This window comes from Cervus elaphus, chromosome 11, assembly GCF_910594005.1.
Source record: "Cervus elaphus chromosome 11, mCerEla1.1, whole genome shotgun sequence".
NCBI lineage: Eukaryota > Metazoa > Chordata > Mammalia > Artiodactyla > Cervidae > Cervus > Cervus elaphus.
The window spans coordinates 42,654,217-42,680,670 of NC_057825.1; the positions used below are offsets into that span (position 1 = coordinate 42,654,217).

A 26,454-nucleotide genomic window follows, 5' to 3' on the forward strand; every position below is an offset into this window, starting at 1 on the left:
TTTACAGAATATGGCCTGAATATCTGCATTAAAAAAAAGTTTCAAAGTAATTCTGATGGCAAGTGAAGGTTAAGAACCACTGTGTTAAGTTTCCAGAGAATATAAATATTACTGGAGTTTATTATTCTTGGGGATACCATCAGTTCAGTTGCTCAGTCGTGTCCGACTCTCTGTGACCCCACAAATCGCAGCACGTCAGGCCTCCCTATCCATCACCAACTCCCGGAGTTTACTCAAACTCATGTCCATCGAGTATGGGATACCATAAATGTCTCTAAACTCCACTGCTGAACTCAGTAATATAGGTAAAGCAATGAAATAGTATTTTTTTTCTTAAAAAAATTTTCCCTTACTTACTTACAATGATTTGATTATACAAATATTTCTTAAAGTTCTGTCAGATAACATGAGAAAATCATTATTAAATTTAACTCTCTTGAGATTTCAAAAACAAGAAGTTTAGGATAAATCTTCAACACTTTTCTTAAAAATTAAAATAAAAAATTTTCCTTTAACGATCAAACTTAAATTACTATATTAATCCTTGAAACAGTTATAATTATGTATATAATTTAAATCTTATAGAAATCTTGGAAAAACCCCCACATTGAAAAAAATTAATCACAATTTCACTTGCAGTTGAACACTAAGAAATAAATATGTGAACAGCAGTGACAGAAACTTTTCTTCATTTCCAGAAACCAAGGTCACTGGTAATCTGATTAAAATCTGTATTTTTTATTCAGGTAGTTAACACTTGCACTGTGCTTCAAGTAAACTTCTGAAACCTAATGAGACAGAAAGCTGTCATCTCCTGGCTCATTATGATACAGAGGAATAAGTCCTAAATACAGAAAGAAGTAAGAAGACATGGTGATTTAAGTACAAGTAAAAAGTAATGAATAATTAAACATTCTGTTTTGGCTTCAGCTAAGACAAAATTTGAATTTGGTACCTGAATCTTACAGAGTTTTTTTTTAAGGAACAAAGGTGCTACTAGAAATATCCAGTGTAAAAAGTTAGGGAGCTCTCTGGTGGCCTACTGGTTAGGACTTCATGCTGTCAGTGCCACTGCCCAGGTTCCACCCCAGTCAGGGAACTGAGATTCTGCAAGCTGTGCAGCACAGCCAAAAAAAAAGAGAGAGTTAAATTATTTCTTAATAATAGGCTCATTATTGTTTAAAAATAGCTACTAAAAACAAAAGCCTTAAGAAAATTAATTACTGCTTCAGATTTTGAGTGCTGCAGTAGCAGAAGTGTTTATCTGCAAATACTCCACATTAACATTTCTGCATCCATACAATAAACAATTACTGATGCTGAAGCTCTGATTCTTTGGCCACCTGATGCCAAATGCTGGCTCTTTGGAAAAGACCCTGATGCTGGGAAAGATGGAGGGCAAGAGGAGAAAGGGGCGGCAGAAGATGAGATGGTTAGATAAAATCACTGACTCAATGGACATGAGTTCAAGCAAACTCGGAAACAGTGAAGGACAGGGAAGCCTGGCATGCTGCAGGCCCTGGGGTGGCAAAGAATTGGACACAACTTAGCAACTGAACAACAACATGTAAGATGATAAACTGCAGCAAAACAAAAAATACTACAAAACACAAGCAATGATCAAGAAGACAACAACAACAAAATGCCCACTTGGAGGTTGGGTGAAGCAGAAATGTTATTCACTGCATCCATTTAAAAAACTGTGGTCACATTAAGATGTAAGATCTTAGTGTAGGATTAAAGATCCTACTCCTAGAAGTTTTGTTTTGAAAAGTATCATTTAAAGGAAGCATTTAAAGAGTAAGAACATGTGACTCAGGATGACTTCTATTATCTAAACACAGAATTGTTAATAAAATTGAAGTAGCAATGTAGGGTTTTTTAATTTATTATTAAGTTTATTGTTAAGTATTTTACCTTCCCCCCCCCCCCTCCCTTCTGCTCACTTATCTCTGTGAGATTGTGAAGAACAGAGGAGCCTGGCTTGCTGCAGTCCATGGGGTTGCAGGGAGTCTTGGACACAACTTAGCAACAACAACACACCTATCTTATGGTGTAATTGCTGAGTGCTGTTTATAAAACCAAATTGTGTACCATCACATCATAAACAGACTGGGGTAGTTTGCCTTTTCCTTTCCAATTCTCACCTCTCTTGTTTTTCCTCATTGATTGTGATGGCTACTGCCTCCAAAACGAGATCTAATAATGGTGAGAGTCGGCATCTAGTATTTCCCCTTAATTAAGATACTAGTTTTTGGTCTGAGGTAAATATGCTTAATCATATTACAGAATTTTCTAACAATTCTTAAAGTTGTTTAAAAAAATCAGAAGATGGGCTTTTTAAAATGTCTTTTCAGTATTTATGGAGATAATTACACAATTTTTCCTCAGATTTACTAATGTAGCAAAAACACCAATATATATTTATAAATATTCTCAGCCTGTTTGCTATTTGGGAAGCCCAGTTTGTTTTCTATTGCAGGAAAAAGGTATGTTTCCAAATAACCAAATAAGAAAGGTGTTAGATTATCTACTCAAATAAAAATTATCTACTCAAAGAGACTGTCTACTCAAAGTCAAAAAGGAATATTTAACTTATTTGATATGGTATGGACCCAACGGGAAACAGAAGATACTAAGAAGAGGTGACAAAGAGTACACAGAACTATACAGAAAAGATCTTCACGACCCAGATAATCACGATGCTATGATCACTCACCTAGAGCCAGACATCCTGGAGCATGAAGTCAAGTGGGCCTTAAGAAGCAACACTACAAACAAAGCTAGTGGAAGTGATAGAATTCCAGTTGAGCTGTTTCAAATCCTAAAAGATGATGCTGTGAAAGTGCTGCAGAAAATATGCCAGCACATCTGGAAAACTCAGCAGTGGCCACAGGACTGGAAAAGGTCAGTTTTCATTCCAATCCCAAAGAAAGGCAATGCCAAAGAATGTTCAAACTACCACACAATTGCACTCATCTCACACGCTAGCCAAGTAATGCTCAAAATTCTCCAAGCCAGGTTTCAACAGTACGTGAACCATGAACTTCCAGATGTTCAAACTAATTTTAGAAAAGGCAGAGGAACCAGAGATCAAATTGCCAACATCCGCTGGATCATAGAAAAAGCAAGAGAGTTCCAGAAAAACATCTATTTCTGCTTTATTGACTATGCCAAAGTCTTTGACTGTATGAATCACAACAAATTGTGGAAAATTCTCAGAGACGGGACTACCAGACCACCTGACCTGCCTCTTGAGAGAACAGTATGTAGGTCAAGAAGCAAGAGTTAGAACTGGACATGGAACAACAGACTGGTTTCAAATAGGGAAAGGAGTACATCAAGGCTGTATATTGTCACCATGCTTATTTAACTTATATGCAGAGTACATCATGAGAAAAGCTAGGCTGGATGAAGTACAAGCTGGAGTCAAGATTGTCAGGAGAAGTATCAATAACCTCAGATATGCAGATGACACCACCCTTATGGCAGAGAGCAAAGAACTAAAGAGCCTCTTGATGAAAGTGAAGGAGGAGAGTGAAAAAGTTGGCTTAAAGCTCAACATTCAGAAAACTAAGATCATGGCATCTGGTCCCATCATTTCATGGCAAATAGATGGGGAAACAGTGGAAACAGTGGCTGACTTTATTTTTGGGAGTCTCCAAAATCACTGCAGATGGTGACTGCAGCCATGAAATTAAAAGATGCTTGCTCCTTGGAAGAAAAGTTATGACCAACCTAGACAGCATATTAAAAAGCAGAGACATTACTTTGCCAACAAAGGTCTGTCTAGTCAAGGCTATGGTTTTTCCAGTAGTCATGTATGGATGTGAGAGTTGGACTATAAAAGCTGGGTGCCGAAGAATTGATGCTTTTGAACTGTCGTGTTGGAGAGGACTCTTGTGAGTCCCCTGGACTGCAAGGAGATCCAACCAGTCCATCCTAAAGGAAATTAGTCCTGAATATTCATTGGAAGGACTGATGCTGAAGCTGAAACTCCAATACTTTGGCCACCTGATGCGAAGAGCTGACTCATCTGAAAAGACCCTGATACTGGGAAAGACTGAAGGCAGAGAAGGGGATGACAGAGGATGACATGGTTGGATGGCATCACCGACTCAATGAACATGAGTCTGAGTAAACTCTGGGAGTTGGTGATGGACAAGGAGGCCTGGAGTGCTGCAGTCCATGGGGTCGCAAAGAGTAGGACACAACTGAGCGACTGAACTGACTTTATTTAATCCAACTTATTCCTTACTTTCACACTTATGAGTAGGCCTCAAAACAAACTAATATTTTCTTGTAAGTACTGAACATACTCAAATTAGTAGCAGAAGTTCCTTCAGGTTTCATCCATGGTCTATTCTTACTCAACACTCCCTCAATCAATCTCATCCACCTAAGCCTTAATTATTTATTTATTTATTTTTTAAGCCTTAATTATTAATTAGTACATTCCAGGACTCCTGATTTTCCCCTGCAGCCCAGCCCTCAAACCTGAACTCTAGTCCAGGCAAATCACTTCTTCTCAGTCCTCTCCATTTGAGCTCCTCAAAGACCTGGAACTTAATAAGACAGAACCCAAGTTTTTCTTTCTCAAATTTGGTCCTCATTCACAGCTCTTTCACCCCAAGAAGATGGCCCCAAAACCCACCCAGTTTCTAAGTCAGAAACTCCAGAGCCTTTCTTGACAAAGCTCCCCTCCCTTTGCTATCTCTAAAGAACAGTTTTAATCTCATGAATCCCTTGATTATGGTATACCTGTACCTCTTTCCAATTCCCCTGACTCCATTCTGATGTAAGCTGTCATTATCTAATCTCCCCCATTAGTACTCAATCATGCCCAACCCAAGTAATCTTTTACTTATTTATTTCTTTGATTCCTGCCCCCACCCCAGACTGTGGTATGCAGGATCCTGACTAGGGATGCTAAGAACTGACTCATTGGAAAAGACCCTGATGCTGGGAAAGACTGAGGGCAGGAGGAAAAGGGGACCACAGAGGATGAGATGGTTGGATGGCATCACCAACTCAATGGACACGAGTCTGAGCAACCTCCGGGAGTTGGTGAAGGACAGGGAAGCCTGGTGTGCTGCAGTCCATGGGGTTGCAAAGAGTCGGACATGACAGAGTGACTGAACTGACTGAACTGATTAGGGATCAAACCCAGGCCCCCTGCAGTGGAAGCCTGGAATTTTAACTACTGGACCTCCACGGAAGTTCCCCAGGTAACCTTTTAAAAAGTTAACCTGATCACATCAATCCCCTGCTTCTGATAAAGACTTTTAAAAGGTCTTTAATACAGTCTAAGCCATTCCAGGCTGAGATCTCACCAGTCACAGATTCCCTCTCCCTTCCCCCAAGATTTTATGCTTTTGAACAGTGGTGCTGGAAAGACTTGAGTGTTCTTTGAACAACAAGGAGATCCAACCAGTCCATCCTAAAGGAAATCAGTCCTCAATATTCATTGGAAGGATTGATGCTGAAGCTTCAATACTTTGGCCACCTGATAGGAAGAGCCTACTCAATGGAAAAGATTCTGATGCTGCGAAAGATTGAGGGCAGGAGGAGAAAGGGGTGACAGAGGATGAGATGGTTGGATGGCATCACTGACCGACTCAATGGACATGAGTTTGAGCAAACTCCTGGAGATACTGAAGGACAGGGAAGCCTGGCATGCTGCAGTCCATGGGGTCACTAAGAGTTGGATACGACTCAGCAACTGAACAACGACAACAAGGCCTTCTTTCAATTTTTGAAAGTCAGACAATAACATTCTTTTATGCCAAGGGCTTTTACATCTGCTGTCTATTGCACAAAACATGCCCACAAATGCTTAAATTCTTAAAAGAGTAACCAATTCCTCAAGTAAGTTTCCTAACACCCTCCCCCAACTCCTACTACACATATTTCTTTCAGAACATTAAGAAGTTCAGTAAGTTAGTTTGTAAAAAGAAACATAATTTCAAAAATCACTGTACAAACTGAGTATACTAGGGAAAACACACAGATAGGCTTAAATGTAGAAGGTAATTTTAAAAAACCTATTAAATACTGTCTAAAGCAATAAAGTTACCTTGTATTTCCCTTCCATAGATAAAAATGCCATGCTCTAGAGCAGCACTATCCAACAGAAATAGAGTAAAGCCACATATACAATTTAAAATATTCCGCAGTTGATTAAAAAAGAAACAGGTGAAATTTAATATATTTTACTTAACCCAAGTATCCAAATATTATCTTAACACGTAATAATGTAAAATCTGTATTTTACATTAGTTTTTGAAATGTGGTGTGCATTTTACACTTAATAAAACACATTTTACTTTGGACTAGCTTTATCTCAAATGCCACATGTGGCTTTTGGCTTCTCCTCTGTACAACATAGTCCTAGAAGATAATATTTTATTTCTTATAACTAAAGTGAAAGCTAAAGTTGCTCAGTTGTATCTGACTCTTTGCGACCCCATGGGCTATAAAGTCCATGGAATTCTCCAGGCTAGAATACTGGAGTGGGTAGCTTTTCCCTTCTCCAGGGATCTTCCCAACCCAGGGCTAGAACTCAGGACTCCCACTTTGCAGGTGGATTCTTTACCAGCTGAGCCACAAGGGATGCCCAAGAATACTGGAGTGGGTGCTGTGCGCTTGGTCACTTAGTCGTGTCCAACTCTTGCCAGCCCATAGACTGCCAGGCTCCTCTATTCATGGGCTTCTCCGGGCAAGAATACTGGAGTAGGTAGCCTATCCCTTCTCCAGGTGATCTTCCTGACCCAGGAATTGAACCGGGGTCTCCTGCATTGCAGGTGTATTCTTTTACCAACTGAGCTATCACGGAAGACCAAATAGCATGTAACAGAATCAGAGTTACTTTTAAAAGAGCATGACATTAAACAGTTAACCTCTATCAACAAGGATATGTATCACATTTAAATCCTTCAAAAAAATTTAAATTATGCAAACACCCTATGCTGCTGAAAAGCCTAAATTCAAAATAAAAATTCAGGTAAACAATTTTAAGACTGTATATTTATTGACCACTTGAGCAGATAATGGGAAGAGCAGTGCTCTCAACCACTGCTGGTAGAAGTGACTTTATCACGACCTCTTGGAAAGTCATTGGCTTTCCCTTTGATTTAATAACACCACTTCTAAGACTTAGTCATATGGGAATAACCAGAGACAAAGATTTACCTACAAATTGTTCACTGAGATATGATATGACTCATACATACACACAGTGTGTATGACACTCATATGTCCTTAGGGAAAAAAATAAAACTAAGTGTAAAACATCACAATGCTTCCAGTTCTTTTTTTGTGGTGTGATGACTAGTAATATTATTTTTACTATAATTCCTTTAAATATATATAATGAGTGCTACTCTGTCCCAGGTGGATGCTGTTTTGGGCAAGTCAGCTATAAAGGAACATTTTTGGGTCAAAGGGGGGAGAATTTGAATATGGCCTTGAATATTAATTTTTTGAAGTGGTATAGGAGTCTAACTGAATAAAACTAAACAACCTACAAAACAGTCTGCATGATAAGATTCCATTCTGGTAAAAAGTATACATATGTATGTATGGAATAATAGGCACTAAACTGTTAACAGTGGGATTTCTGGGTAATGTGAATGTAAATTGTTTTATTATTTTCTACAATGCTTTTATATGCTTCTATAATAAGACTTTAGAAAATTAAACTATATATACACCTTATTGAGCATCTACTACATACAATACTGCTAGGTTCTATAAGGGGTAGAATTGAGTAAATGGAGTCACAAGCTTAAAGAAACTTTAATTAGGAGGAGCAACATAAGAAAACAGTACAAGTAATTAATGCAAGGCAGAATATAAACATCAAATAAAGTAAAATGTGGTTATAAGGAGTCTAAGAAAAAGACCTCACTTGATTGGGAAGAGTAGTGAGTGAAAATGAGAAAAAACTTTATGAAAGAGAATTTGAAATAAGGATTTTAACTGACAGAGGAAATGGCAGGCACAAAAGATAAAGCATGGAGCGACTGTCAGAGAGAGCAGGAAGTCACATTATAGAGTTTGGCTGAAATGTAGGATATATGAAGGGAGTAGGCAGTGTACTGGGAAGTGAGTAGGATATGAGGGCCTTGACTTCTCAGAAGGGATCAAGTACCTCTAAGTTTTTTGAGTTTAGCAACGGGCAAATTTGTTGAGGTTCCAATTCAAGAAACTGTCCTACCACTTCTCATCATCTTGGTTCCATCTTGCTACCATCTTGGTTCAAGGCACTGCTACCATCTATTCATTTTTAATTTCTGCAATAGTATACAGTGTACTACATTTAGAGCTGACATCTGTATTCCTTATGAAATGATCATAATGATGATGTTTAGCTGTTATCAGTCAACAATTTCTAACGAAATCTTCCGGCTGCCACTCTTGTACTACTATAATCTACTTTCTCTACAGCAGCCAGACAGATCCTTTTAAAAGATGGTCACATCGCTACTCAAAAACCCTGCAACAGCTTCCCATCTCACACAGCAGAAAACCAAAGTCATGAGAATTTCCACAAAGCTCTAGATAGAGCACTGTCCTCTCACCCTCTAAATCACTGAGTCTCGTACACAAACGTTCATGTGCGCACACATATACAAAAATGCCAAGATACTGAAGCTCTACGAGGGCTACTATTTTTGTTTAAATTTGATAATTTCAGTGTTTCCAGCACCTAGAACAAGGCCTGACATATAGTGAGTGCTCAATACGTATTTGCTGTATGAATGGAAGGAAGAGAATATCATGATGTTAGTAGATATTTAGTTGGAAGGGTTTGTGGCATGCTATAAATATTTATATAAATAGAACATGCAATGAATTTATTCTAATTTACAACTTAATTTTCCTCTGGGAACTACTCACCAAAATAGTGCTTGTAAATTAAGTTTTAAGCATACAGACAACCTTTAATTTATTAGCAATTTATCTTCACAAGGTTTATTTAAGTTAGTTATTTGGAACAGGAGTGGTGGTGACTGAAAAATAACAGGATGGAGCCTTAAATTACCTATTTTTCCTCTTTTTTCACTTTTCCCAAACTCCTTACTTCCCTGCATCCCCCTTCTCCTCCATATAGTTTCAGACCTTTCCCCTTCCCAGGGAATAGGTCTAATCCCGACCCCTAAGCCCTACCCTTGGCTGAGGCCAGAAATAGAAACTGGAAGTGTGATACAGGGCTGTTGAGAAGGCTGGCAGCTAGTAAAGGAGAACCCGAGCAAGGGAAGTTACCGCAGAGGAAGCTCAGGAGGCCAACAATTCTTCATTCAAATATTTTCAAACTAAAACTTCTTATATTTTAAAAGGAAATCAACACAAAATAACACTAACTCCTTCCTGTCCTCTTTTTAAATATACACTGTTGAAAGAAAGAGTGATACTTTGTTTTTAAAGGGAAAACCTGAACTTTGTATTTTACTGTGATTTCAAGGGTACAACCAAGTTTAGAAAAATACATACGATGAACGATCAAGTACACACCACCTGGCTGTGTTAAATCTTAATCTTTACCAAATCTGCCTCAGATTTAAAAGTTAAAGTTGAAAAGCCATGGGCTCTTCCTAGATCCTTTATTCCTCTCCAGTCTCCAGAAGTAACTTTTACTTTGATTTGGAGTTTATCATTGCAATGCATGTTTTCACACTTCTGTTACATATTATTTGTTGTTGTCATTCAGTTGTTAAAAGTTTGACTTTTTGCGACCCCATGGACTGCAGCATGTCAGGCCCCCCTGTCCTTCACCATCTCCCGGAGTTTCCTCAAATTCATGTCCATTGAGTTGGTGATGCTATACGATTCCTATAAAATATACTCTATTGGCATGCTTTAAAAACTATATAAATATGATAAATAAACCTATTAAATCCTGGCTCTGTCACCAGCTGCTTGACCTCAGGCAAGTTACTTAACATCTCTGTGCCTAAGTTTCCTTTCTGAAAAGTGGGGATAATACCATCTCCTAGTTTACAGGGCTATTATGAGTATTAAGTGAGTTAAATGAGTGTACATAAATCACTCAGAAAAGAATCTTGCTGGGAGTTCCCTGGCAAACCAGTAATTAGGACTTGCCACTTTCACTGCCAAGGGCATGGGTTCAATCCTTGGTGGGCGAACGAAGATCCAGCAAGCTGCAAGGGCTAAAAATAAATATCTAGCTCATAGAAGTAGTGTGCATTGGTTTAGTAACATCATATAAAGTTGCAAAGGAATCTGTGACTGTGTGTGTCATGTTATGCATATGTGTGCATATACAGAGAAAAGATTAATTATCAAAGTGATATGTATATATAATCCATATAACACCATATATTTTCAAAATTGTGTAAAAACTAGAAATATTTATGAATTTCAGGCTAGCCTACTTAAAGAGGAATTGAAAGTGCTAAGCATAGAGAGAAAAGTGTATTTTTAATTTAAATAATGTGTGATCGCTTAAAAATACCTAAAAATTTAACGCCCTCCTTTTATGAGTTTTTGGGGGTAGGCTAGGGAGACGAAGGGGTAATCCCTCAATGAGATGCTAATCAAAGATTTATTAGACTGTTAAGGGAGGCTTTAGTAAAATTTCACACAAAATGAAACATTTGATAAATTTCACTATTTCTCTGAACCAGTTTTTCTCTAAGTAGGAATAAATTAAAATTTAAAATGATCTATTTTAAAATAGGATTCACCTAGATTACAAGATTTTCATAGGCAATTGGATTCTGTAAAATTTACCGATACAATTGTGGATGTATTTTCTTTGAGTACAAGATTACTTTTATAATAGTCTCTAGGTCAAAAGATCAAAAAATAACAAAACCTAAATGTCCTACATACTATGTGAATTCCAGTGAATTTCTTTCAAGCACTTTAAAAAGATTTATCTATGTTTTTAATAGATATCTATAAAAAGGTATCTATGCCTTGAAGATTAATATATCTTAAAGATATATAAATGGAAGAATTCGATCTAATGAGCACTTAATAAATGTTAACATTTACTGGGCTAGATGTTTTACACAGGATCTGTTTTTTAATCCATGTGAGATATCTTCATGAACAAAATTTTGAAGACTACCATAAATTCTTCAAATATTTCTGCAAAGAATTAAAAATGACTACTACAAAGGCCAATACTGACGAAGTCGGCAAAGCACATAAAACGTAGAGTAACTGTGTAGATTGTATCAACACAACAGCGTTGAAACAGCTGTTTCCCTTAGAGTTTTGGCATATAATCACGTCTAAAAGGTTAATAGAAAGCAATAGTTAAATGCAACCTCAAAGATTAAACTATCTCCCTGTCCCATTCCACCAAAGACTAAAACGTAGCTGGTGAAAGGGAAGATTAAAGTTCAAGAGTTTTACTTCTCCTAAAGTGAGAACTTTGAAACGGAACTACCGATTTTGTTTCATTTGCTCCCCAGTAAAATATTTCCATGTCTGGGTTAGTCCTTCCCTTGGCCCCAACGGAAGATTCAGTGCGAAATCAACGTGAACTAACCAGCAAGAGTAAAACCTAAGCATTCTCAGTACTTTCCCACTGGTGAAAGGATCCTATCGCCATTTACCTTATACTATGTCCCCTGCCCAAGCAAGATGCAGCACCTGCCAAACTGGGCACTTCAAGAATAAAGGTCCAACTTTTCGCACGCAGTCTGGGAAGGGGACGCAGGCGATTTCTTGAGCAGTGCAATAAGGGAGCAGAAAAGGTCCTCTCAGGAAAGGATGAATGAGCTTTGGTGCCGTCTCCTCTGCCTGCTGGAGGATTCAAAAGCTGTTTGCTTCAGAGACCTTAGGAAGCAGCACACTCTGGTCGCCGCTGGCCTGGGGCCTGGGCGAAGCAGGCAGTGTTTACACCTGTCACGAGGGAGGGGGAGGGAGAACGAGGAAGCCGGAGCAAAGCCCCAAACTTCTCAACAAGCTCCCGGGAGGGAGCAGCCGGTGCAGAGCCGAGGGCAGGTGGAAGCGGAGGGGCAGGGCGAGCCGGCGGCGGCCAGGGACGTGGGAAAAGCTCTCAATTCGCCGGCCGGTGCCCGGGAGGGCGAGGAGGGGCCGTGCGCCTCAGACGCCGCCGCCGCCGGCGTCCCCGCACCCGCTGTAGAAGAGGACAGAGCCGGGAGCCCGCAGGCCCGCAGAGCCGGCAACGTCCCCGCAGCCCCCGGCTCCGCAGCGGGCAGGTGTCCCCGGCCCAGGCGAGGATCCGGCCGGTGGGCCGGGCCAAGTCTCCTAACCTCTTTTCCCCGCGCGGCTGGGAAAGCTGGTGAAGCTTACCTGACTCGTCCGGGGCGGCCGCGATGGGCATGGCTCAGGGGCCCGGGGAGGAACTGGCTCCCCGGGGAAGGACCGGCTATTCGGACGCGGCGCTGGTGAGAGCGGAAGGCGGGCTGCTCACAGCCCTGTCAGCGAAGCAGCGCCATGGACGCCCACCCGGAGTTTCAGTGCTGCCGCGAGACCCCCATCCCATTACCCTCCGCCCTCTTCCGCCGCCGCCGCCGTCGCCGTCGCCGCCGCCGCCTCCACCTCCTCCTCCGCGGAGACCCCCCGCCCACTCCACACACTCTCCCATCATGCAGCGGGGGAACCGCTGCCGCTGACACGTCACTTCCGGGCGCAGGTGGCTGGGTCGGGGCCCGGCGCTGGTGGGTGCCGAAGGGGTGGGGTGGGGGAGGGCACACAGGGGGAATCAGTGTCACAGAATGCTTACCCCTGCGCAGGCGCCATCGTACAGAGCGCCGGCAGCCATTTTGGGTGCGGGCAAGCTGCCCTTTTTCCTGACTTCCTAGCGAGTCATCGAGCTGTTGGGTGGGGGGAAAGAGGTCCTCCCGCACTCCGCCGCTCCTGAGGCAGCGCTCCGGGCAAGGGGCAGGTGCTCCTCAGCCCGCTAAGATTAACGTTCAGCTCGAGACCGTCTTAACTCTTTTGCTCTCCAAGTAAAATTTGCAAAGGTTTTGAGGTACGGAACTGTATCTTCACCAGAAGCCTACTGGAGAACATTTATTAGCTTGCCCTTTTCTCCACGAGAAACGACTTTTTCGTTCACAGTCTAAGTCCCTTCCTCTTTTTAATTTACGCTGACAGAAGAGGAAGTTGATATGTAAGAAGAGTTAAATCAAATTTAAAATGGGAAGCAAGAGGGAAAGCACCCGCCGAACTGAAAACCGTCTTTGAGACCAACAACAACAAAAATTGGGGGGATTTTGCTAACAGATTGAGACGGTGGTCGTTTATTCACATACGCTGCGTAAGACTATTCGATTAAAGTAAAGAAATAAAATTAACTTCCGCGTTTCTATAATAGCAGTCATAACATTTTTCTATCGTCAGCCTTGACCGTTTGTGTTCTTATAACCTTTCCCCTTCCTTTGTAATGAATATCTGTTAGAACGCCAGCTACTGTAAGAACCAGACTGCAAGACTGCGGGGATTATTGTTATCCTCTGGGATGATGAGCCTGGGATCCTATCCGGTAATCGTGAGCGCTACCGGCTGCTCCTTCTTACTTGCACAGGCAATTTGAATAATTTAAAATAGTTCCAAAACAGCAAAGCTCAGCAGCTACGCAAAGAAACAAGGATGGAAAACACCACCCCCCCACCAGCCACAGAGAAGTGTCCACCCTTTTGAGTGGAGGAATTACACAAATCAGGGGAAAGATAAGGACAAAAGCAGTTCATCACGGTTTATCCCGCCTCTGCAATGTTCAGTTAAGACGACTTAACTTGGAGCGCTAAAATAGACCCGCATCTCTTTACAACTCAACGGCTGTAAGATGTACGAGACTGCATCACTTTAAATTGGAGTATCAATTGTTTTGCGGCGGTGGTGCTGGATTTTTGCTATTGCTAAGTCGCTAAAGCAAGAAAAATCTATACAGCTTGTCAAATTTATCCCTATTGTATTTCGCCCCCTGCTGGTATGGGAGCTTGTTCGTGCTCAGTCTCTCAGCAGAGTCCGACTCTTTGCGACCCCAAGTACTATATAGCCCGCCCGACTCCTCTGTCCATGGGATTTCCCAGGCAAGAATACTGAAGCAGGTTGACATTTGCTTCTCCAGGGGATCCTCCCTATCCAGGGATTGAACCCGTGTCTCCTGCATTGGCAGGCGGGTTCTTTACCACTGAGCCTCCAGGGAAGCCGTGGATGTATATATGTATATGTATTTCACTATAAATGTTTATTGACCGGGAAGGAAAGAAACGAAAATATTTGCATTTGTGTGTATGTGTTTAGAGACTGGAAATGAATTGATTTTAGATGTATTCATGGCTGTTCCAATTTGATAGCTCAACCAAACAGAAATAGCAGAAGAACATAGGACAAAAAGCAGACCCATCATCAAGAAAATGTTTAAAATGAAATAATAAATTTAAACATCAAAACTTTAAAAAGAAAACTCTGCTTTCAGAAAAATCTTCCTAAGTTCATACATAAAATATTATAAAATGATTTTTGTGAGGTAACTGCAGAAGCCAGTTCTATTCAGTTAAGGACAACAATAGAGAAATCAGTGTCCAACATTGTGTAGAGCTGTTGAGTCCCTGTTTGGCCAGTTGACTTGAGAGCAATCAACCAACTTGTAATTGGTAATGTTACACATAATTTTGGAGGCAGCATTCCAATGCTTATGAAATTGTATTACAAAAAAAAAAATCTCAATTTTTTAAGCTGAATGGGGGAGGAAGAATTATTAAAAACCATTGCATTTGGATCCAGTGATCGTTTTTATTTACTTTTTAAAAGTTATGGCCATAATTACTTAAGATTTTGCATCAAGAAACATTGAATGGCTAGTTACCATTTGTTGTAGTTACTTCTAATTTTTTCTCTTGTGCTCTTTACAAAATTGTCATCATCATGTAAACCAATTTTGTATCCCTTTTCTCACTTAACATTATGTTGTAAGTATTTCATCCTGTTACTTAACATTTTATAAAACTATGATTTTAATTACCTACATAGTATTCAATGGAGTGGACATACCATGACTTATCCATTATCCTGTTTGTGGATATTTTCCAGTATTACAAATGATACTGTATTGATCTTGTGCTTGTGGCTTTGTCCAGTTTTAGAAATTTTTTTCTCAATATGAAAACAATTAAGCCAAAAGGCTCAATGTTTTATTGGCACTTCATCATCTTATATTATTTACCAAAAGACTGTTGATTTACAACACCACCAGTAATACAGGAGTATACCAATTTTACCACCTTCTCACCAGCAGTGAATAATAATTACTAATAGTAATAATTAAAAGAGAAAAAAGATTGAATTTTACTTTGTAGACTAACAGTTGAAAGGAATTTAACTCATATTGTGTGAGAAATCAAGAAACAAGCAAGCACAAAACCCCACCCATGTGATGTATTGAAAAAGCAATAGGTAGACCTGAGTCTGCCAACAGGCTCTATTGTCACTTTGATTTTGTGTGAATTGCTTAACCTCTCTGGAGCTCAGTCTTGTATATCAAATGAGAGAATGGAACTAGACCACATGTTCTCAACTCTCTTAGGACATTACTAAGACATGACTATTTAGCACATTTATCCCTTTGAGAATATGGTGAAAGCTTTGGTTCTTTCTGCAGAAAATGCTCATTCCACGAATGCTCAAAATTTCTTAGATCTTGTAAATCTCATTTATAGAAGAGATTCTATGAACTCAGCTTAAGAAACCCTGTACAAGATGATCTCCAAGGTCCTTTCCACACCTACACAGGTCCTGTGATTTCATTTCATAATCCAGTGAATGCTGTCTAAAAAATACTTTTAGTAGATAAACAGATTGTGATATATTCATAAATGGATTACCATTACCAGCACTCAAACTAGAACTATCAGTGTGATCAGATTATGAAAAAAAAAAAAAGTGAATGAAGTTCAAACTGAGTATATATATGAATTTTACAATATATGTGACTTAAACCAATACCTTATTATTTACAGATGTACTGTTTTTCTACTTTACATATTTTAAATTGGAATATAATTGCATTACAGGCTTCCCACGTGGCACTAGTGGTAAAGAACCCACCTGCAATGCAGGTGACATGAGACGTTGGTTCGATCCCTGGGTTAGGAAGATTCCCTGGAGGAGGCATGGAAGCCCCTTCCAGTATCCTTGCTTGGAAAATTCCATGGACAGAGGAGCCAGCCAGGCTACAAAGTGTCAGTCATGACTGAAGCAACTACTCAGGCTTCCATAATTGGTTTAAGTGTTGTGTTAGTTTCTTCTGTACAACAAAGTGAATTTCCCTGTGCTATAAAAAGTAAGCTCCCTGTGCTATAGAGCTCAGGTTTTTGCTAGCTAGCTGTTTTACACATGGTAATGTGTATTTGTCAATCCTAACTCCCAATTTGTCCCACCTTCCCCTTCCCTACCCTGTGTCCACACATCTGTTCTCTATGTCTGCGTCTCTCATTTCTGCCCTGCAAATAGGTTCACATGTACCATTTTTCTGGATTTCACATATATACATTACTATATAACACAATATTTTTTTTCTTTTTCTGACTCACTTTACTCTGTATGACAGGCTCCAGGTCCATCTCTACAAATGACACAATAAACATTTTCATAATAAAGTATAAAAATATGGACTGGGATGATATACACAACATTTATTAGGGGTTAGGATGGAATGGCTCAGATGGTAAAGAAACTGCGTGCAATACAGGGACCCGGCTTTGATACCTGGGTTGGGAAGATCCCCTGGAGAAGGGAATGGCAACTCACTCCAGTATTCTTGCCTGGAGAATCCCATGGACAGAGAAGCCTGGAGGACTACAGTCCATGGGGGTGTCAAAGAGTCAGACACAACTGAGTGACTAACACTTCCTTTTTTTTTACATAGAGCAGGTCAGAAAGCACTAAAGGGGATTTTATATGTTATTTCAAAGTTTTATATCTTAAAAAATTTTGAAGCAAATGTGAAAAACCATGTACATTTTTGTTTCCAGTTTTATTGAGATATAATTACAAAAAATTATATAGATTTAAGGTGTGCAACCTGATGTTTTAATCAAACTATTTACATTAAATTCCAGGTAGGGGTTACATGAGTGTTTGTTACATAATTCTCTGATATATTTTACATTCATTTTTTTATGGTTAAAAATAACTCTTCCGGAACCAGTTAGTTTAAAACCATGAATTGTGAACAGTATCCTAGAGATAGTTCCTAATGTACTTTGCTAATGCTAATATCTTAAATTTGTACAACTTTTCAAAGTGCTTTTAAATATATTAGCTCTTCTGACTCTCACATAGACACTCTTAGAGCCAATTAATGTCATTGTATAGAAGATGTGATGCCAGATTTAAGGATTTTACAAAATTTAAAAAGTTAGGGCTGGATTTAGGACTAGAACCGTGATTTCCTGATTCACAATTCTTTCCCCTGAAACCCTCTGGCTTTTTCACTTTATAGAAGACTACTTCCTCAGTTTCCTCATAGCAAAGACATTTTCATCATTTGAAGCCTTGTCCCCATTTTCCTCATGTTTGAATTGCTTTCAAATGGAGTTTTTCTTCTCACAAAAAGTGTTGGTTAGTAAATGGAACATGACTTAATTATAATCTAAAATATTGTGTATATAGAATTTGGGCCATTGAAAACTCTCCTGAAAAAGTTTCAGGAATTTGAGAGATCATCTAGTCCAAAAGTAGTCTCATTCCCACCTACCCTTCCAGTTTTATAGGTTAGATCAATAATGTCCTAAGAGATTAAATGACAGCAATGTCCTCAGTCATCCCACTGATTTGTAGAGAACTAGGTATTAGAAACTAAAAGCCAGATTCCTAATCCGGTAACCTCCATTTATTCTCCACATTATTTCTTGTTTGTTATTATTTTCTCTTTTATCAAAATACATGAGAAACCAAAAGTATTTGAGACCTTCATGAGCTTATTTTCTATGTGCTTAGCTGGCTATGGTCATAATATGCACTGAAGATAAATATTCATGTTAGATACAAATTGCATTAATCATGTGGAATAAAAGCATAAAAAGAAACTTGTTTCATAGTGGGAATACAACTAAATTTTTTTGTTGCTGGTTTGATGAGGATTTTACCATTTTATACTTTGTAAAAATGTGATGAGTATCAGAGACATTGTTTCTTATTCCCACTGGTCCTTCTTGAACTTGCTTATCAAGTTTATTGCAAAAATAATGAGAATTATAATTTAATGCTGTGGTACTTTCTGGACTACTGGATAACTAGACCATTCTGGAAAAATATTCAGTATGTCTGGGCAATATAGACCTTTCTAAGGATGAAGTTTTGAAAGATAGGCTCCTGGGAGTAGGAATTCACATTAATACATCACATTTAAATTAAGGACTCCAAAGACATTTCCAGGGTGTAGGGGATAATGCCTAAACTTAACTCCTGTTTAGTTAACTTTATTAACACATTGATATAACCATCATAAGGGGCTTCCAAGGTGGCGCTAGTGGTAAAGAACCCTCCTGCCAATGCAAGAGACACAGGAGATGCAGGTTTGATCCCTAGATTGGAAAGATCCCCTGGAGAAGAGAATGGCAACCGACTTCAGTAGTCTTGCCTGGAGAATCCCATGGACAGAGGAGCCTGGTGAGCTACAGTCCATGGGGTCTCACAGAGTCAGGCACAACTGAAGTGACTTAGCTCACATAACTATCATAGACGTGATAGGCTAATTAAATAAGCTACTTAAAAATGACTAGATCTACATTATCCAATATGGTAGCCACTAGCCACATGTGTGTACTCTGTATTGAGATGTGCTGTTATATGATATACACACAGGATTTTGAAGACGTAGTACAAAAAATAATGTAAATGATTTCATCAGTAAAGATATTGATTATATGTGGAAATAATATGTTAGATACACTTGATTAAACAAAATCTTTTGAAATTAATTTCACCTATTTTACTTTTTAAAAAGTGTAGCTACTGGAATTTTTTACATTACATATGTAGTTAAAATTATATTTCCATTAGATAATGCTGAACTAAAGTTTTACCTTTGTGAAAAGCTCATGTGTGTCTTTAACTTTGTGTGGTAGTAGGATCCAGGGAAATATGACAGAGATAATTTCATGTGGCTTATACTTGCACGAGGGCAGAGATTTCTGTCTTACTCACTTCTATATTTCCAACTTCAAGAACATCGATGACAATATATACTTGTTGAACAAATGACATTCTCTTGAAGCAGTGAAATGTTTCCAGAAAAAAAAATTGAAAAATACTTGTTACTAGCTTTCTTTTTCAAACCTTTGCTGTTTACCACATTCTTCAGTGATTTTATAGTTACCCTATCCTTGATTATTTGTCTTTCAAAATCAATTAACAATTTACTGAACACCTTTATGCACTCAGAATTTGCTGAGGGACTATCAAGAAACAGATCTTGGTTCTTGACCATAAACAAAAGAATTTACAGTCCAGTTAGGAAGACAAAACCAATACACTTGAAACAAGTGCCACCTGAAAACTGACTCTAAAGCGGAGAACAATAAAACTCTGAGGACTGCAAAATACTGACAAAAATAACTGAAATTCAGAGAAAAGAAAGATCTGCTAGAGTGGTTGGAAAAGGCTTCATTTCAGGTATGTGCTTGCCTCAGTGTATCCCATAGGTTCTCCTGGGGGCTGGGTACTTCTCCAGACTCCTTTGGACTCAGTGCATCAAGCCCTGCCCCGCCTTCCTTACTAGGGTATCTGCTGAATTGCTTTCAACTCCACTGTTTCCGTGGAGGTGCAGTCTGTCCAGGTACTGTTCTCGTGCTGCAACTCCTGAATTATCTCAGGCTTCTCTGGAGCCAGGATCTTATACATTACTCAAAGAACTTAAGGATAATCTTCGCATTATTTCTCAGGGACCCACCACATTTCCCTTCCGTGTTTTTAACACGTTCCATGTTCTCCCAACCCTCAAACCAGGTCTCTGCGACCCTCTTGGCTGTCCCTTCCTCATGTCTTTGGCAGGCCAAGTAGCAGCAGCCCCATGAAGACCACCAGTGGAAACTTCCCTGTGCCTTTGAACAACCAAATTACTGATGCTGAGCTGGAAGCTACTCCCCGCCCTGAGCTAAAAAAGCTCCTTCAAGACTGTCCCTCATACTCCTCACCTGCTTTGAAGTTCAGTGCCAGAAACCGGGCTAGATGCTGGTGTTATGGCAGCGGCTCCCTGCTGCCAGAGAGAGAGGCAGCTGGGCATATAGACACACAATTAGATTTATAATTCTATTTATTTATTTATTTTTGGCTGTGCTGGGTCTTCACTGCTGTGAGGGCTTTTCTTTAGTTGTGGTGAGACTACTCCCTAGTTTTGGTGCATGAGCTTCTCACTGCAGTGGCCTCTCCCGTTGTGGAGTACGGGCTCTAGGGCCCTTGGGCCTCAGTAGCTGTGGCTCCCAGGCTCTAGGGCACAGCCTCAATAGCTGTGGCTCACGGGCTTAGTTTCCTCACGGCCTGTGGGATCCTCCTGGATCAGGGATAGGACCCATGTCTCCTGCATTGGCAGGTGGGTTCTTTAGCACTGAACCACCAGGGAAGACCAATAATTAGATTTAAAGTGGGATAGACCCTGGACAGAACCTTAGCCACATCATAGAACATTGCTGAGAACTTTTCTCAGCTTAAAATTTGAGACCATACCCCTACCTCACAGAGCTGCTGTCTAATTGAGATGCACTAATGTATGTAACTCCTTGGAAGGAAAGTTATGACCAACCTAGATAGCATATTAAAAAGCAGGGACATTACTTTGCCAACAAAGGTCCTTCTGGTCAAGGCTATAGTTTTTCCAGTGGTCATGTATGAATGTGAGAGTTGGACTATAAAGAAAGCTGAGCACCGAAAAATTGATGCTTTTGAACTGTGGTGTTGGAGCAGACTCTTGAGAGTCCCTTGGACTGCAAAGAGATCCAACCAGTCCATCCTAAAGGAGATCAGTCCTGGTTGTTCATTGGAAGGACTGATGTTGAAGCTGAAGCTCCAATACTTTGGCCACCTGATGTGAAGAACTGATTCATTTGAAAAGACCCTGATGCTGGGAAAGATTGAGGGCAGGAGGAGAAGGGGATGACAGAGGGTGAGATGGTTGGATGGCATCATCGATTCAATGGACATGGGTTTGGGTGGACTCTGGGAGTTGGTGATGGACAGGGAGGCTTGGCATGCTGTGATTCATGGGGTCGCAAAGCATCGGACACGACTGAGTGACTAAACTGAACTGAACTGAATTGAGTGTATGTAAGAGGTTTCAGTATAGAGCCTGGTGTTAGTCTCTTGGTGGAAAACCCTACTGCTACCTAACTGACCCTTCCTTTGGACCAGTGATTCAAAACCAGGGACAGTTTTACCTCTCTGCCCCTGAATTAGGCCATTTGGCAATGTCTAGAGAAACTTTTCATTGTCACAGCTAGGGTTGGGGTGCAGTTGGCATCTAGTGGGTAGAGGCCAGGGCTGTCATGAAACATCCTGCCATGCAGAGGATGGCCTCCACAATAAAGAATTATTCAGCCCCAACTGTCAGTAGTGGCTAGGTTGAGAAATCCTGCTCTAGACCACCCTGAGGGTGCCAGTTGTTACTATATTGCCTTGGCTAATTCTGTCCACTGGGGCCGCTAATCCTGGGTCCTTAAGTGTCTGTTATTGCACCTACAAACTTGAAAGCACTCCAGGAGCCACACTTCCTCACCAGCTTTCTAGAGGATTTCTTAATGCCATTTTTGGGCTTCTGCTGGTGTGTTAGAGCTGACAGTGACACTAATTCCGGTGTTTGGCCTCTGGGCCCATGTAAGTACACCAGACCCTAAATTCTCACAGCTCTGTAGCTCCCAAGAAATAAATGTTGATGCACTGCTTTCCTTGTTAGAAAATCAGGCTAGTCTTCTCCCAGGACAGGGCGAGAAAGACTTGTTCAGGGGCTAGGCTGAGATCTTCCTCTCCTCTGAGCTAGAGAGGAGGACCCATCTTCAGACTGCAGCCAGCATCTTTGCCCTCCTTCATTAATACTGTCAAGATGAGTGTCTCTTGGAACTTCCCTGGTGGTCCAGCGGTTAGGATTTTGCCTTCCAGTGCAGGGGGTGTGGGTTTGATCCCTGACTGGAAAGCTAAGGTCCCCATACCTCTTGGTCAAAAAACCAAAACATAAAACATAAAAGGGAAGCAGTATTGTTACAAATTCGATAAAGACTTAAAAGAAAAAAAAAAAAAGATGAGTGTCTCTTGTCTCAGGTGAGCAAGTCAGCCTGAAGCTTAGTGCTTAGAAGCCAACAACACCCCGGTCATGGGCTGGTTACCTCTTCTCTCCACACCTTTAGTCCTGCTATGACCCTGTCTTAGACTGTTTTGCCTCATAACCCTGATGTGCATTATTTTTGCTGTCTCCTCCCCAAACTAAAAGACAAAGACAACTGACCACCGTGAGCCTCCTGATATAATTCAATGTATATTTCAATGTATTCAATGTATTGAATTGTAATCAATGTATACAATTCATTCAATTGTATATTTTCATCACAGATGAAATATACAGATCAGAAGTACAGGATATTCTTGCCAAATATATTTAACCTGAATCTAAATAAGCCTGTAAATATACATTTCGTTTTACAGGAAATACTGGAAGAACCAGTTGAACAGGGCTACAAAGAAACAGTCATACCAATCCAGGACCCAGATTACTGGACAAAACAAATAACTTGGTCTCTTCAAAAGGGAAATTTTGATTAAAAGAGACTTAAGGGAAATAACAACCAAATGTAGTGTGTGGACCTTTATTTGAATGAATCAGTTATAGAAGACGTTTTGGGGATAACTGAGGAAATCTGAATGTGCGCTGGTGTGAAATCCCCTTGAGTAATTACTATTAACTTTTTTAGATATAATAATGAAATTATGGACATGTAGGAGAATGTCCTTACTTTTTGGAGGTGACTAAAATATCATGTTACATGTAACTTATTTTAAAATGGCTCCAAAAAAAAGACTATGTACATAGAGATAAAGAAAATGTGGCAGAATGCTAGCAGTTACTGAATTGAATCAAGATGGTGAATATCTTGGTGTTAATTGTACTTTTCTTTCCACTTTTCCCATTTTGAATATTTTCATAATTAAAATAAAAAACTATTCAAAATACCCGAGCATATAATAAGGTTTGAATTTCCCTTACATTTATTTCCAAATTACTGCGCACCTTAGGCGATCATTGTCAAACACACATTTCTGATTCAGGAGAAGATCTTGTAAACAGTGATCTTATAAAGTGTTTTAAAGATGTAGAAAGGAGAAAACAAGCAAGGATTGCAACTCCCAAATCAATTGTAATTAGGTTAAACTCTCTAATACGTACAAATGCAGTAGAATTACACTCTGCTCAACAAAGAGCAGTTCTAATGCAGTGTTAGCAAGAATTAAGCTGTCATGAGTAGTACACTACTTAAGTGGCAGGATCCACTGAAGCCCTGTCTGACTTTCCAATACTGTTCACTCTGCATGGAATGCCCTTCTTCCTGCTTCTTACAGTGGACAATAGTCTTTTTTTTTTGAGAGTTCAGCATCTGAACCCTTTTTTATACCTTTGAGAAAATCTCTAACTTAGCCTAGGCGGAAGGCAAAGCCTTCCTCCACGTATTAATATAAGAGCTGAAAGTGCCTGTGTGGGGACTTTAAGACAGCTGCAAGGGTTTTGCCCCTCTTTGTATTTTGAGATCTATTACTTGAGTGTGTGCTAACCGGAGGCTTGATTCGACTAACAGAATTGGTGGAGGTGGTGCTGTGTAACTTTTCAGGCTGAACATTAGGAGATCTGAAGCTTCTGACTTTGCTGCTTGGAATGTCCCCACTTGGAAGAAAGATATCACGTGAAATGTACAATTTTCCCAAGAGCACCAAGCTGTGGGGAAGCCCAGTCTACGTGAAGAGACCCATTGAGGAGAATTTGACCTGCTACAGTTCTACCTCTTCCTCAGTCTTGTTTTTTCCTCAATTAAGTAATGTTCAACCAATCAAATTGGCTGATTAAGTAGAAAATAACTTTATTAAAATAATATTAGGTGACTGGCTGAGTTCCCAGCCAACAGCCAGCCATGTGAGCCATCTTGGATGAGCTTTCAGATGACTTGAGACCCAGAAGACACCACTTGGAGCACAGCTGTCCAGCTGAGCCCAGTCAACCTACAAAATCTTGAGATATAATAATGGTTGTTGATGTTTGAAGCCATCAAGTTTTGGGGCGGTTCGTTATGCATGCTAAGTTGCTTCAGTAGTGTCTGATTCTTTGCAACCCCATGGACTGTAGCCCTCCAGGCTCCTCTGTCCATGGGATTCTCCAGGCAAGAATACTGGAGTGGGTTACCATTTCCCTCTCCAGTGTTATGCAGCAGTGGGTAAAGAAAACAGGCAGCTGTTGGCTTTCCTTGCTTTCTTTGCAGCTAGAGATAGCATGTGACCCAGGCTTTGCTGACCAGACTTTCAGTTATGAGCTAATCATACACAGAGGCAGGAGTTCAGAGAATTTTTGCTGATGGTGATGGTAGCAGCTGCAGCAAGACTGAACTTCAAGGCAGCAGGGGCTAGTTGCTATTGAGTGTCCAGGGCCAGTGGCACTGACAAGACCAACTTCAGCTGCATCCTTACTGGACTAGATCTCTGGCATAATTTGGGGAAATGTTTCTGGCTGTGTGGACTCTGAGCATAGTTGTTGGGTCATTCATGAAATTCTATGAGCTCTCTGCTATCATTTAAGTAAATTTCTTTTCTCCTTAATCAGACAATCTCAAGTTCTGTTGCTTGTGACTAGGATCTCTAAACAATACTCCTTTAAACAAGTTGACTTCTCTTTTTTTCCTTAAGATAAAATTCAGAGGTCAAGAATTACTTCTTCTGGATAACTTCACTGATATCTTCTCTGTACTTGCCCCCCCCCCCCCCGCCATATAAATATTTTGCCCCTCTTCTAAGTCTCTGCAGTGCTTTTTGGTGTATCCATAATGTTGCTCTTATATAAACTGTAACTTCAACTTCCCTAATTGTCTGCTCCATTAAACACACAACTTTAAAGGAATGGACCGTACTTTCATCTCTGTATCTCTAGCATCTACTGTAGGGTTCATCTAACATCTGTTGGATGGGTGAATAATTGAGAGATATGAAATTGATGGTATGAAATATAGTTTGTTAAAACAGCTCTGGAGCCTCTTCTCACTTGATTCCCTCTGCCTTTCTTGGTTACTTGGTTACTGACCAAGAGTCCTTTAAGACTTGCTCAGACATCAACTTCTTTGGGACCGTGTTCTGACCCACTCATCTGAGAATGCCCTATTTCTAATACCCCCATAACACACTGGTGGTGCAACATAGGCACAGAAATAGTTAAGGTTCTTGAAAGCGAATAAACATAGGATTAGGGAATCTGAGTTATTGGGGTTAACACAATCAAAATTAACCGCACCTGCTGGGAAGGCCCAGGGAACATTCTGTCTACTTACACCAGTGTTGCTCAGACTTTAATGGGAGGAAGATCTTATTAACCTGCAGAACCAGATTCAGTTTGTCTGGCTTGAGACATGTAATTCTGCATTTCTAACAGGTACAGGTGATCCCTATGGTGCTAGTTTGAGTTATATATTTGAGTAGCAAGGAGGTTGTACTATGTAAAGGGCACCCTCCTGATGGCTGGGAATTCTGAGGTACCTCCTGACAAGTGGTTCATGAACTAGTTGAAGAGCTAGGATATATATGTAAAAAGACTAACAAGGGTGATATACCATAAAATTCAGTTTCTCCTTTTGACGTGCAAAGAATCGTTATCACTCACTTTACTGTCACTTTCATCTTACTAGAAGGTTAACATGCCCCAAGGTAGGAGTCCCCAACCTCCTAGTGCCTGATGATCTTGAGGCAGAGTGAGTGAGTAAAGTCCCTCAGTCCTGTCCAACTCTTTGTGACCCCACAGACTGTAGCCTACCAGGATCCTCCGTCATGGGATTTTCCAGGCAAGAGTACTGGAGTGGGTTGCCATTTCCTTCTCCAGGGGATCTTCCCGACCCAGGGATCAAACCTGGGTTTTCCGCATTATAGGCAGACGCTTTACTGTCTGAGCCACGAGGGGTCTGAGGTGATAATAATAGAAATAAAGTGCCCAATAAACATAATGCACTTGATCATCCTGAAACTATCCACCCCCAACCTGGTCCACAGAAAAATTGACTTCCACAAAACGGATGTCTGGTGCCAAAAAGGTTGGAGACCACTGACCTAAGGGTTCAAACCATATATATCCAGAACCATTTGAGACCGCACATATTCACAGAATGATAGATATGTTCTATGAATAATAATTTTATTTTTAATAAACAAAATATTCACTTAAATGCTTTAGAGTTCATTCTGAAGGAATTCAGAAAATATGTGTGCCATGTAACT

At 40.2% G+C, this 26,454-nt stretch overlaps 1 protein-coding gene across 4 annotated transcripts in view; it reads right to left on the bottom strand.

Annotated features, from left to right (window-relative positions):
• The window catches only part of AFTPH (aftiphilin), a 69,993-nt gene extending 57,561 nt beyond the window's left edge, over positions 1–12,432 (bottom strand). For 3 of the 4 annotated variants that reach the window (XR_006343478.1, XM_043917660.1, XM_043917656.1), the window contains exon 1: positions 12,295–12,423. The gene's annotated coding sequence lies outside the window, so the exon portion shown is untranslated. Of the gene's footprint in view, positions 1–11,591; positions 11,782–12,294 lie in introns of all 4 variants that reach the window. The other variant, XM_043917658.1, reaches the window with a different exon arrangement.
• Positions 12,433–26,454: the final 14,022 nt, after the last annotated feature.